A 14188-nucleotide genomic window follows, 5' to 3' on the forward strand; every position below is an offset into this window, starting at 1 on the left:
AATGGCATGAAGCCATATACAGTACTACTAACATAACCCTATTGGCATGCCAACCTATCCAAACCAATCACACTAAGCCTACTAGGGCATTTAACACTTTTAATTATGCAATTTTTTTTTTGAAATTAAAATTTAATTTTTACACCCTACTCCTTAGAAAGATGTAACATGATCCCGTAATACATCTAATGAATTACCGTACTTCGCCTACCGGTAAACCATAAAATATACTACAAGGGATTTTAAAATAATTTTGTTACTTTTTGAAGGTGGCGAACACTTTTGGTAGGAATTAAAAACATTTAATTATAGTTTAAAAACAAGTTAAAATTTTTGGTCCATTTTTATTTTTACGCAAATCTTGAAAAAATTTCAGCAGAGTACCGTCTATATTTGGGAAAAATAGTTCTTCAAACACCTATAAAAATACTCCCAATATTTTCAAAACAACCACAACTCCAAGACACTCATTTTCATATCCTCATTCATCACAATCAATTCAATTCACTTATCAAGCCAAACTCATCATAAAAGAAATCGTCCATAATTTTTCAATTTCCAGAAGAAAGTAAATAATACATTCATTAAGGTACTAAAATTATTGTTACAATTAAATTTGCATTTCCATTACACACCCAAAATAACATTTCAAAAGTTTTATACATCTGCTCAAATAATTTACACACATATATTTACATGCATATTCAAAATCTAATATACAAGGGTATACCTATAATATACCCGAGGCTAGTCACAAGCAGTCTTCAAGGTGCAGCTGTAGGAATCTCACTCAACTGCTCTATCTCTACTCTCACCTGCGACAGCATACAAAGCTATCGCTGAGTGGTGAACTCAGTGGTGCACAACTATAATTTAAAATGTAATACAATATACATTAACAATAATTATACCAAAAATTTTGGAATCTCGAAACTTAACCAATTTCCAAATGTCAAAATTTTCATTGCCAATAATAATAGTCACTTGTTAAAATAACCTTGATCAAAATTTCAATTTGTCAAATCACAACTGAACAATAAAAATAATTCCTGCAATTATGGAAACAAACAATTATTTTAACAAAATCATTTGTGCACAATCTCATTTAAAATCATAATTTCTTATCAATCAAAACCCATTCTTATCTCACTAACTATGCAAGACTAATCCGAAAGGGCCATCTTTGGGGTGATTCTAACTCCTTATGGTCGGGGATGTCGAATCTGGATTCTAACTCCCTATGGTCAAGGAGGTCGAATCATCGTGCACAGCACACAACACAGTAATGAAACTTTTGACGGGTCCATAACAAAAACTTAGATCTAACATCTAATAAGAGAAGAATCTAAGTCTGTGCACATACCATGGTTTTCGAAACAAAACAAAGCTAACTCCATTATCTCATCAACAAATGATATAAAGACAGGTAATAACCTAGTCAAGCATCTATAGTGAGATATTAAAACAATATCATGCATTTCTTTGTCCTTTTTGTGAGCATAAATCACAACACAATGTTAAATCAAGATCAATTCCAATATTCCATAACTTTTTATGCTCATTACAATCCAAAACAAAATTTTTTATTTTATTCATGCAAATTGCCCGTTGCAATTCAAAACATAATTTATCTAGTCCAAAACAATATTCAATAATTGTTGAAATAATATTTCACAAAACTAAACCCATGCTTGCTATACCAATTTCAATAATCATTGAAATAAATCTCATAATTGATAAACATAGTGCATAAGGAAGAATAAAATCATTTAATTACGCAAAATATTCAAAACAAATTCAATCAAAAACTAGTTGTGCACAAACCTCTTTTGTCGATTCAATTTACTCAAACTTTCATTTCTCCTTCAAAGATCCCTTTCCAACTGAAACACATAAATTTAAAGTGCTTCAGTATCTATTTCTAATACTTAAATTCCAACAATTTCTTTACAAACTTATCCTTCCTATTACGGTTTATAAATTTCGGGTCTTTCACATTTTTGTGTATGGTGGCACTATTCATGTCAAAACGTTGACTTTTCTATACTTAATAGGTTTATTAATTCTAATTGTACCCATATACCACATTTTGGATGTCAATTTTGTTGGCATTGATTGCCAATTCAATTTCTAAGTCTCTTAAGGGAAATTACAATTTTTCAGTTTTGGTCCCCTGTTTTTTACTATTCCATTGGTCTAGTTACTGTGAGAACTTGGCTAAGTGTCCCTCATCAAAGTTGTTCCTTATTGTTTTAGCTTTAATTCCATTTTTTAATCACTCAATTTGGAGTTTTTTAGCCCAAGTTATGCCTATTTGAATGGGGCTGGCCGGATTTAGTGTTACCCAGAATTCTGGGCATTTTCTGGATTTTGGCAATTTTTAGTGTGTTGAATGCAGGTGGTTTTCCAGATAGGTTATGGTCAAAATTTGGGTTTGTTTTCTTCATGAAAGTTGTAGGGCTATGTCTCAGCTTTCCATTGATATAAGATTTAGGTCATTTGGACCTTCCTAGACCAAGTTATGGTCATTTACGTAACTATTATTCATTTGGTCATTTTTGTACAGGTCAGTGTGCCCTAATCCGGATTTGGCCTAATTGTACACTAAGTTATGGTCATTTTCTGGGCATGATTCCTGAATGAAAAATGGTCCATTTTGTGTCTAGTTTCATTCCTAATTAGCCTCACACTAATTGGGTTGGTAAATTTAACCTAGGTCAAGTTGTTTGCATAATGACCCTAACCAATCCGAATTGAAACTTATTTCTAACAATTCACACACACTACAAATGATCACAATTGACCATTTCTCAACTCAAATAAGGTCAACTACATCAATTGACTAATTCTCAACTTTTTCTCCAATTTTTCAAAATTCTCAAAACCCTAATTACATAGAATTCAAATCTAATGCATTCAAAACATATATCCATACTTCACATGCACAACTCAACCTAAACAACCATTCAAACACCTCAAAATCATTCATATCAAACCCTAACTAAGGCTGACCGAAATTTCCTTTTTGATCCCACAACAATTGTTTTTGTTTGATTTTATACAATTTCTAAGTTTATTAAAGCATATGTGCATGAATTTTAAAGAAAAACTAAGTGATTGATGACTAACCTCTTTCTTTGAATTTCCAATCTTCAATTCCACTCCTCTTTCCTTCTTTTTTTCTTGCTTAATCCTCTTCTCAAGTGAGGTTATCAAGTTCTAATGGATTAATTTGGGGTCAACGTAAGGTTTAGTGGTTGGAAGCAAGCATAAAGCATGCTTTAATGTAGGCTTTTGGTGGGAGAAGAAATGGGATAGAGAGAGCTACGGAAATTTGGAGAAGAAGAAGAAAAAAATTTATCTTTTTAATTTTTTTTTATCCCTTTAATTGACTTAGTCAAATAGAATAATTAAATGGTAATTATTTATGAGGTAATGCTTAGGTCATGTAAGTGATGTCATTATTCTAATTTTCTTTTCTTTTTCTTTTTTCTTATTTTTTCATAGCTTCTTAATTTAATTCCCGATTCTAAATTTTTTTTTTCTCTGATTTTATTAGACAGTTAGGTCAAGAGTCAGCTCTAGGGGTAAATTGACTAAATTGCCCCTCACTGGTTCAATCCGGTTTGTAAGTTATTCGATATTTCTTTTGAATCCCTGACCTAATTATTTGACTTACTTAACAATTCTTTTTTCGTGATTCTCTCATTTCCACTGTGTTCGCAATAGTCCTAAGGACCACGACGTCACATTTTTCGGTTCAGAATTCAGGTTACGATTGACCTCGCAGTCATTTTCCGGGAAGGTCACCCATCGCTGTAACTCTTGGCTCATTTAACTTTTTATGCTTTGTTTTTCTTCTTTATACTTAACTATTTGGCAATTACTAATTATTTGCGTTCAGGGCTTATCTAGTTGTCTTAGATGTGATTCTAATCCCTTTAATTGTCCGTACCGATACCGGTTAGCGGAATAGTAAAATATACCAGGCTATGCAAATAGGGGTGTTATATTAATTATTACTATTCATTCCATTAGTCAACTAAAATGTTGACTTTTTCATAGATAATAGGTATATTGGTTCTAATATCCCCAACATACCACATTTTGCATTCTAAAATTATTGGCATTGGTTGCCAATACCATTATAAAGCTTAGTGTTGGATATTTTAAAATTTTCAGATTTCAAGCACTAAGTTTACTGTTCCATTGGTTATTTGTACAGTAGGAATTTGACAAAATTCTCTTCACGAAAGTTGTTCCTTTATGTGTATTCTTTAATTTTCTTTTTGAATCACTCCATTTGGAGTTTTCTAGCTCAAGTTATGGCTATTTTACCATAACTGGTCGGATGGACTTTTACCCAGAATTTCTGGGCAATTCTGGTTCTACTAGATTTGGTAGCTCAACTTTGGTTAGCAATTTCATTTGGTTAAGTTCAGAATTGGAGTTTCTATTCTACATGAAAGTTATTCAAAATTGTCTAAGCTTTTCATTGAAACAAATTTCAGGTCAATTGGACCTTTTTACACTGAGTTATGACCAAATGAATGAACACTGTTCATTTGGTCATTTTGCCCAGGCAGAATGTGTGTTACCCGAATTTGGTCAATTTTTAGGTCAGTCTATTGTGGTTTTCTGGGTAGGATTCCTTCATCAAAGTTGTGCCATTATGTATCTAATTTCATGTCCAATTATTCTTGCACCAATTGAACCTACACAACTCCAGTTATAGTTGCCCAAACTTCTTTGGACTCACATCCCCACCGTCACTCAACACTAAGGCACATTCTAACCTCAATTCCATGTCACAAAATCACTTCAATCAAATCAAACATAAACCAAATGTCACTAATTGACCATTCCCATTTTTCCTTCTTACATAAATAATATCCCAAATTTGATGTCCCAAACCCTAACTCCAACAACTTTAATTCTCCATATACATGCAATCAATGAATTAAGACATCAAATTCATGTTCAATGGCAGCCATGTACAACTATATTTTAATCTAATCAATGAAACCCTAATGTACCCTAAGGCTGCTAAAATTTCATGGGATACAATCATGCATTTTTTGTTCAATTTCTATCAATTTTTCAACTTAACTAAGCTTAAATTCAAGTTTAGAAGGAATTAAGAACAAGGACTATGGCACTAACCTCTTGGCTGATTTTCTAGCTTGTTCACCCCTCACTTTCTTTCACTTTCTCTTCTTCTAATTGCTGCCCAAGTCTTGCTCTAGTGGTAAGGGAGGTTTAGAATGAGGTGTCACAATGTGATTGGGTGGAGGCACACTAATGATATCATGTGATGTCATAATTTCTATTTTTCTTTTTTTTTTCTTTTCTTTTCTTTCCTAATCATTTTCAATTAAATTTTTAGCAATATTTATTTACATTTATGTCACATAATTATTTATTTAACTAGACAAGTTGGCCAAAAATCATCTCTGAAGACAAAATGACCAAAATGCCCTCTGTTTGGCTTTTTGAGCCAAAATCGTCTGTACCGATCTAAAATATTTTTTTATAAGCATTTTCATGACATTCTAATGCCTTCGAAACCTCAATGACTCTTCTCTGGAGTCCTAAAAATTATTTCATGAATTTTCTCTTGGGTTTAGGGCTTCTAGCTACGAAGACCGCAACTTCCCACTGGGTTACCCATCGCTAGGGCACCGGCTTATTTAACTTGGTTGTATTTTATTTTTAAAAATTTTTCTAAATTTTTTTATTAGTATTTGAGTTATTTATGGCTCCTCCATCTAGTCTAAATATTTTTTTCTAGACGTTTTAGCTGTCCGAACCGACACCGGTCACCAGAACAGTAGAATGTACGTAATTGCTACAGTGAGGGTGTTACATTTTTCCTCCATTTTGCATCCCTATTTTCCCCTTCATATTTGTTATAACATGAACGCAAATCTAAGATACAGATAAATCTCACAATCCATAGTATAAAAAAGAGAAGAAGAATAACACATGATTTAATATGGTTCAACCGTAAGGTCTATGTCCACAAGTAAAACGAGAAAAAGTTCAACTATGATGAAAAAAGTAAGATACAATCACTCAAAACTATCAAATCCTAAACTCAGTATATTTCCTAAATATCTCACAACTCTACTGCAAAGGGCAGAATATTACAATATTTATCTTTGGTCCGTGTCCTCTGCTACTACCACATATCTCACTTTTTATCTCAATCGGGTCACAGCGCGAAGCTTTCGAGTTGAGTCACAATTCATATCTATGAAGACATATCTAAAATTCAAGCCACATAAAAATAACAATTCTTCCCCTTGGCTTGAATTCCCTCCATTATTAACAAAATCACCACAAACACTTTGTCTTGCCATATGCTCTTGCAAGGGCACTACTGAGCATTACAAACACCAACCAAGTCTAGGCAATGCTTAAACTTACTAATTAGGACTCCATTAGTCATCATATCTGTTGGATTATCATGTGTAGAGAATTGCAAAACTACAGTCCCCTAAGATATAATGTCCCGAATGAAGTAATATCTGACTTTAATGTGCTTAGTTCGCTCATGGTACATTTGATTCTTTATGAGATGTATTGCACTCTAACCATCACAAAACACTGTTCGCTTATTCTGTATTAACTCAAGATCACCCACCAAACCTTGTAACCATAAAGCTTCCTTTACTACCTCTGCTAAAGCCATACATTCAGCCTCTGTGGTAGATAAAGTAACTGTAGCTTGCAATGTTGCCTTCCAACTAATAGCACTTCTAAAGAGAGTAAATAAATAACTTCTCAAAGATCTCCTCTTGTTTAAGTCCTTTGCAAAATCTGAATTCACAAAGCCAATAACTAAATCACTCATCCTGGCCCTATCGAATGTCAGACCAACATCTGTAGTACCCCTCAAATACCTCAGAATCCATTTCATTGCCTACTAATGCTCTTTCCCAAGACACTCCATGTATCTACTCACAACAATAACTATATGTGAAATGTCAGGTCGGGTGTAAACCATAGCATAAATAATACTACCAACAGTGTTCGAATAGGGAACACTGAACATGTGCTCCATCTCCTCATCTATTTTTGGTGACATGTCTGCAGATAACTTTAAATGGTCAGCAAACAGAACAGTTACAGGCTTAGCATTATTCATGTTGAAATGCTTAAACACCTTCTCAATAAAGGCTTACTGAGACAAAAAAAGCTTCCTAACACTTATATCCCTAATAATTTCCATTCCTAATATCTTCTTTGCAGCACCTAAATCCTTTGTCTTAAACTCATCACTCAACTGCTTTTTCAGAATGTTAATATGTGATATGCTTTTAGCAGCAATAAGCATGTCATCCACATACAACAACAAATAGACAAAGGAATCATCTAAAACCTTCCTATGATACACACAACTATCATATGAACTACAAATAAAGCCATTATGAACCATGAATGTATCAAATCTTGTGTACCACTGCCTAGGTGACTATTTCAGACCATATAAAGATTTCTTAAATAAGCAAACATGGTTTTCTATACCTAGAATAACAAATCCCTTGGGATCACTCATATAAATTTTCTCCTCCACCTCACCATGCAAAAATGTTCACATCTAGTTGTTCAAGCTTTAAATTATGAAAAGCAACTATAGCAAGTAAGACGCTGATAGAAGTGCACTTCACAATTGGAGAAAACATTTTATTAAAGTCAATCCCCTCCCTCTAAGTAAAGCCTTTTGCTACTAATCGTGCTTTATATCAAGGTGCTTCAACCCCTAGAGTGCCTTCCTTTTTCTTGAACACCTATTTGCAACTTACCATTTTCTGTCCCTTAGACAATGTTACAAGCTTCCAAGTCTGATTTGTATGAAGAGATTCAATTTCTTTACCCATAGCACTAACCTAATGAACTGTATTTGAATAAGAAATAGCTTCTCTATAATTGCTGGGTTAATACACATCAACTGTCTCAACAACTGATAAGGCAAATGCAACTAGATTTGCATATGCATATCTATGCAGGGGTTTAATCTATCTTTTCTCTCTACCAGTTGCAATGCTATATGGTTCCTATTGTTGTTGCTTAAGTGCATCCTTTTGTTGATTAGGATCTTCAACCTCATCCTCTGAATCACTGGATTAAACTGTTGAAGTATCAATATAAAGCTCCACCTGTTCTTTGACACCGTGATCTAATTCTGCTATTAACTTCTCCATCTAACTATCCAATGAAGTAGACTCATTAAATGTCACATCCTTGCTGATAATTAATCCTGGAGACTTTGGATCATTAAACCACAACCTTTAGCCTTTCACTCCTAATGCCTACCCTAGAAATATGCATTTTCTTGCCCTTGGTTCAAGTTTACCATCCTCACATGAGTATAAGCGGGACAACCAAACACTCTCAGCCAAGACTAATTAGCAGGTGAACCAGACCAGATCTTAAAAGGAGCTTTACACTAAATAATTATAGATGGAAATCTATTAACAAAAAAATAGGCTGTAAAAATTACTTCAACTCAAAAATCCTTTCCCAAACTTGAATGTCAGAGCATGCTTTTTGCTTTATCACAAAGCATTTTATTCATGTGTTCTGCAATACCATTAAGTTGTGGTGTCCTTGTACAAGTGCGGTGTCTCACTATACCTTCATTGCTACAGAATGCATCAAACTCAAGATTGCAAAATTTCAACCCATTATTAGTTCTAAGATGCTTGAACTTTTTTTTTATCTACTTCTCAATCATCGTCTTCCACTTTACAAAGGTTGAAAATGCCTCATTTTTTATTTTTAAGAAATACACCCAAACCATCTAAGAATAATCATCAATCAAAGTTATGAAGTACATGGTATTCTCTTGGAAGGGATTTTGTTAGGACCCCATATATCTGAGTGGACATAATCCACCATTCCTCTGGCCTTGCACACGGCCTTTTTGTCGAACTTCACCCTAGTCTATTTGCTAAACACACAGTGTTCACAAAAGTCCATAAATTTTATTTTCTGCCTATCTAATAAATCCTGCTTGCTCAATACAGATAACCCTCTTTCACTCATATGACCAAGATGCAGATGCCACAATTGAGTGTAATTTTGATTATTGCTTCCAAATGCTATTGCAACTTCCCTTGAAACTGTACTATCCTGAAGAAAATACAATCCTGAAACCAAACTGTTTTTTCATGAGTACCATAGAGCCCTTGCACACTTTGAGAACTCTATTCTCTGCATGGTATATGAATCCATGAGAGTCAAGTGTCCCAAGAGAAATCAGGTTCCTCTTTAGTTCTAGAACATGTCAACACTCTATAGTTCTGACAACGCCATCAAACATCCTCAATCTAATGTTACCAATTCCTTCCACAAGTAATGCATGATCATTACCTAGAAACTCCTTACCGCTCATTTGTTTGTAAGTGACAATCCAGTTTTGTGTGGACATATGTTATAAGTAGCACCAATATCAAGAATCTAGGAATTCTGTCCATGATCTAAACTCACGGATAAAATTTTCCTAGCACTATCATCACTATCAGAATTGCTAAACCTATCAATAATATTTGCAGAACTTTCTAGTTGCTTTCCCTTTTTATTTTTCAACTTGGGACAGTCTCTCCTGTAGTGGCCTTGCTCCCTACACTCAAAATAGTTGGCCTTTTTTATTCCTGACTTAGATCTAGCCTTAGATTTCTTCCTGCTAGAAGAACCCTTCCTTGAATATGTTCTTCCCCTACTCACCAAACCTTCCCCCTTAAATCTTTCTCTATTATCTGGAAAATTCTTTTTTAACTCCTTCAATTTTAGAGAATTACTAACATCATCTAGTGAAATACTATCTTTCCCATTTAATAGAGTATCAATAAAAGTCTCATAGGAGGGTGGCAAAGAACATAACACAATTAAGGCCTAGTCCTCACTATCAATATCAATATTAATATTCTTTAGGTCCATAATGATTGAATTAAATTCATCTAGATGTTCTGTAATGGGTGTACCTTCACTCATTCTTAGATTGTAAAGCCTTTTCTTTAGATATAGGAGATTGGTCTGCGATTTGGCAGAGTACAAATCTTCCAATTTCTTCCATGCTACAAACACTGAGCTTTCACTAGCAATCTCACATAAGACATTATCAGTTATGCTCATTAATATTGCACTCAAGGCTTTCTCTTTTAAATTAGCCTTCTTCGCCTCTTTCATACCTTCTGAAAAGTTATCACGATTACTTTCCATAGACCTTGCAAGATCAAGGAAGATTTGATTTTAATCTTTCACAGACTGAAACTTGATCCACCATAAAACTTCTCTATCTCATACTTCATTGAAGATGATGCCATCTGTAAACCCTAGATTACATGCACAAAGCTCTGATACCAGTCTGTTATAAAAGGCAAGTAAATCTAAGGCACACACACAAATCGCACAATCACACAGTATAAAAAAAAGAAGGAGCATAACACAGGATTTAATGTGATTCAACAGTAAGGTCTACGTCATGGGCAAGACAAGAGAAAAATTCCAATATGATAAAAAAAAAAAAAAGTAAGATACAATCACTCAAAACTCTCAAAACCTAACTCCAGTGTGTTCCCAAATATCTCACAACTCTACCTCAAATGGCAAAATATTACAATATTTATACTGGTCCTGTGCCCTCCGCTATGATCATAAATCTCACTTTTTATCTCAATCGGGCAAGCTTTCGAGTCTAATCACAATTCAGGTACACGAAGACATATCCAAAATTCAATCCACATAAAAATAATAATATCTTTCCTCCACAATCTTAACATCTATATGGTAAAATAAATTGCCAAGTAAAAAACAAATGTTATATCCATGGTATGGTCAGATACTAGAGTTGAGTTTTCTAAGTTATGTTTCCTAATTGAAACACTTGATTTTGTTATATATATATATATGAACTTTGATCTTCATATCAATTAGGAAAGCAATGGAGAACTAATTGATCAGGATTCTTTGAAAAGTATTGTGGCAATCTATGTAGAGATGGTAATAGATTCAATGAAATATTATGAGCAAGTCTCTAAAGCATTGCTACACAAAGAAAGTGCTACATTTTATTCAGAAAAGGCCTCTAAATGGATGCAAAATGAGTCTGATGAGGATTACATGTTTATGATTAAAACATGTTCGAATGATATTAAAACATCACCAAACATAATTCAAAGCTAGTCAAGATGGTTCTTGCAATAAAAAAATGATTAAGTATCATCCCTATTTTGCCCAAAAAAAAAATTGTAATTACAAAGAAGCAAATTGAAAACATGTACCTCCAATTACAAATCAATGCTAAGAAAGTTTTGTCCCAGCATTATAATCAATATGAGAATCCTTGCTGTAAAAAAAAAAAAAAAAGGCAACCTATTGATTCTTAACTTTGACTTTAGAGATCATGGGGTAGAATGGAAATGTAATGCAAAATCACCGAATGAAACCAACTTGCAATGGAATATAACAAAACAATATCTCTAAAAAAGGAAGTAATTGTTGAAGTAATGTGGATTAAAAAAAAGAAAATTGTAATCAGCTGCATCATTTAACAAAAGTGATGCCTAAATCCTCCGACAATAATATACAGTCAATTGTCTTGCAACATTGATAGTTGCCCACATGGACCAAATGATAAGAAAAATATAAATACATTTCTAGCTATTTAATAGGAAATCTTGAACATAGAATAATAAAACTATAAAATAAAAGTTATGACAAGCTACCTCAACAATTTATCCTATTCTATTCTAGTTGCTCTAATTGCGTTTGAAGTTGATGCCCATTGTACAGAAAGATTCGAATTAGCTTGCACTGGGGAATAAATTTTGATAGGCTTAACAATTGCTTATATATGTATTGACAAAAGGCACATGAAGCCACTCATAAAAAATAAGACAAAGGTCTCTCAAGTGATTATAATTAGCAAAGGAAAATTATCTCCTTGTTGAACAACTACATATAGAGTGGAATAGAGCAGGGATTGAATATATTGTTGATGGAATAAAATAAACATATGGAAGTAAACATGGCAATCGCTTACCCATAAGTTTATAAATTGCCTTATGAGTGCGCCTTCAAAGCTTTATGAAGCTTCTCTTACACATCCCTTCAAAGATGCCAATTTGCTTTATTGGGAGCAATGTTGAGGAATGGACCCTAAACATGCAATTTGGAGAGAGAGAGAGAGAGAGAGAGAGAGAGAGAGAGAGAGAGAGAGAGAGAGAGAGAGAGAGAGAGTAATTTAAAAGGCCAATGAATTTAATTTAGATCTTGTAAATACAAATGCATAAGAAACAAATAGGCATATAGCAATGGACACATTTGCAAAACTCATCAATTATAAAACTCTGCAAAGTATATTATGTTTGTTTTTATCTATTTTTTATATATAAAATAGAAAGAAAGCCTTGAAAGTACTTATACCTGCAAGATGCAAACAAATCCTTGGCTGAAAATATTGCTCCCATTGCTAAAAAATGGTAAGTAAAAGTAAATAAAAACAAACCAAAAGAAAAAATTGTATAAAGCAATGTTTTTGTTTTAATTGCATATAATGGTTCATTAAAATATTGCTTTTAATAATGATAATAACTAAAAAAAACAATGAAATAAAATTAGGCAATAAATAATGGAGAGAAAGTACATGTAATTTCTCCGAGAATACATGTAATTCATACCCAATGAATACATGTAATTTCTCCGAGAATGGAGAGAAAGTACCTAGATAATCCATTGTGTCCTAGAAATCAATGTTTAATTTATTGAATAAATGTACTGAACTTGAAGCAACAGTTGAGAAGTTAGAGCCATCATAAATAAAATCAAATAAAAATCAACAAATAGATATGTAACTCACATCTAAGATCTCAAATTACCTTGTAAATCAAGCATTTACAAACAGATTTAACAAATCCAACAAAATAAATTAATATCCAACTAAACACAATACCCACCACCACATTCACATTATCAAATCCATTACCTTGAGCTCCAGTGTTGTGTTTGAGAAGGCTTGAAACTAATTAGTTAGTTAAAGAGATTAATGGTGGAGCCAAGGGAAACGAAGTAGAAGGGAAAGTGTTGGGTTGGGATAAGGGTTCTTTGGGGGGTTTACTGGAGCATTGGGTTCTCTTGTTATAACATTCATTGCATGCTGGCTTTCTAAATGTTGCTGCTCCAACACCATTTAGTTTGTCCTTATTAATCACCATGAGATCCCAGCAAATTCAGAACGAATATTGCGCCAACAGTTTGGTACTCCAATCAAATGAAACCAAAACCATCAAAATAATTTTTTTTTGTCAAAAAAATAAATAGTGCATTTAAAAGAAAACCCACAAAATTAATTGAAAGCAGAAAAAGAAAAAATTAACTTTGGTAAAAAAAAAAATCAGCAAAATCTCCTTCTATTTGTTGTTGGAGAATCCCAACCCATTAATCCATTAAAGCAAATTGATCTACAAGTAGCCATGGACGACATGAGAATATCATCTCACTATGAAGGCTGAGACTGTTGAATTTTGCTTTCCCTCAAGTCAGCAAGCTCCATTTTTACCTCTCATTCTCTTCTTCGCTATGCCTTCTTTCTAATGCCCACATCCTAATAGTAGGAACAGTTGTGCATCGAGAAAACGTGCAAACTATAAAAAAAACAAAACAAATAATTACAACAACGATATTTACATGGTTCACCCTTTCATCATATGGTTATGTCCATAAGCTTGCCATCTTCCGCTATAAAAAAAAAAAAAAAAGTCAATTATAAGCTCAAAATTAACTACCCATCATCCCAATTACATCCAAGAAAACTCTCACTACATAACTACTCATAGTAAATATATTAGTTAGTCTCTCTTTATCTCCTCTAGATATAACCAACATACTTCCTAGTTTAACTACATTATACACCTCAAATGGTGTCTTCAACTATGTGGGTAATAACCACTTCAACAAGGATACAAACTTCTTCTTCTTGAATTTTATATCTTTAATCCACTTTAGGCCGAAGTATCTCTCTAACTGTAATTGGCAAAAATCTCTCTCTACAATTAGCGAAAGACACTCTCCTCAATGGGCAAAAGTATCTCTCTGCAATAAGTGAATACCTCTCTTATACTCTAATTAGGAATCTAACTTAATTTAGGAATAACACTAAAATAGGAGTTATACATTATATAGA

At 33.3% G+C, this 14188-nt stretch overlaps 1 long non-coding RNA gene across 2 annotated transcripts; it reads right to left on the reverse strand.

The window, feature by feature from the left end:
* Positions 1-485: 485 nt before the first annotated feature.
* Positions 486-13099, reverse strand: LOC131178508 (uncharacterized). 2 transcript variants are annotated; one of them, XR_009147430.1, is made up of 4 exons: positions 12433-13099; positions 12050-12165; positions 11289-11353; positions 486-815 (listed from the first exon to the last, which is right to left on the reverse strand). It is a non-coding gene; the product is annotated as an uncharacterized LOC131178508 (long non-coding RNA). The 2 variants fall into 2 exon arrangements; XR_009147429.1 differs by having other exon boundaries at positions 12050-13099.
* Between the last annotated feature and the right edge of the window lie 1089 nt (positions 13100-14188).

The sequence above is a fragment of the Hevea brasiliensis genome, chromosome 3 (assembly GCF_030052815.1).
Source record: "Hevea brasiliensis isolate MT/VB/25A 57/8 chromosome 3, ASM3005281v1, whole genome shotgun sequence".
Taxonomy (NCBI): Eukaryota; Viridiplantae; Streptophyta; class Magnoliopsida; order Malpighiales; family Euphorbiaceae; genus Hevea; species Hevea brasiliensis.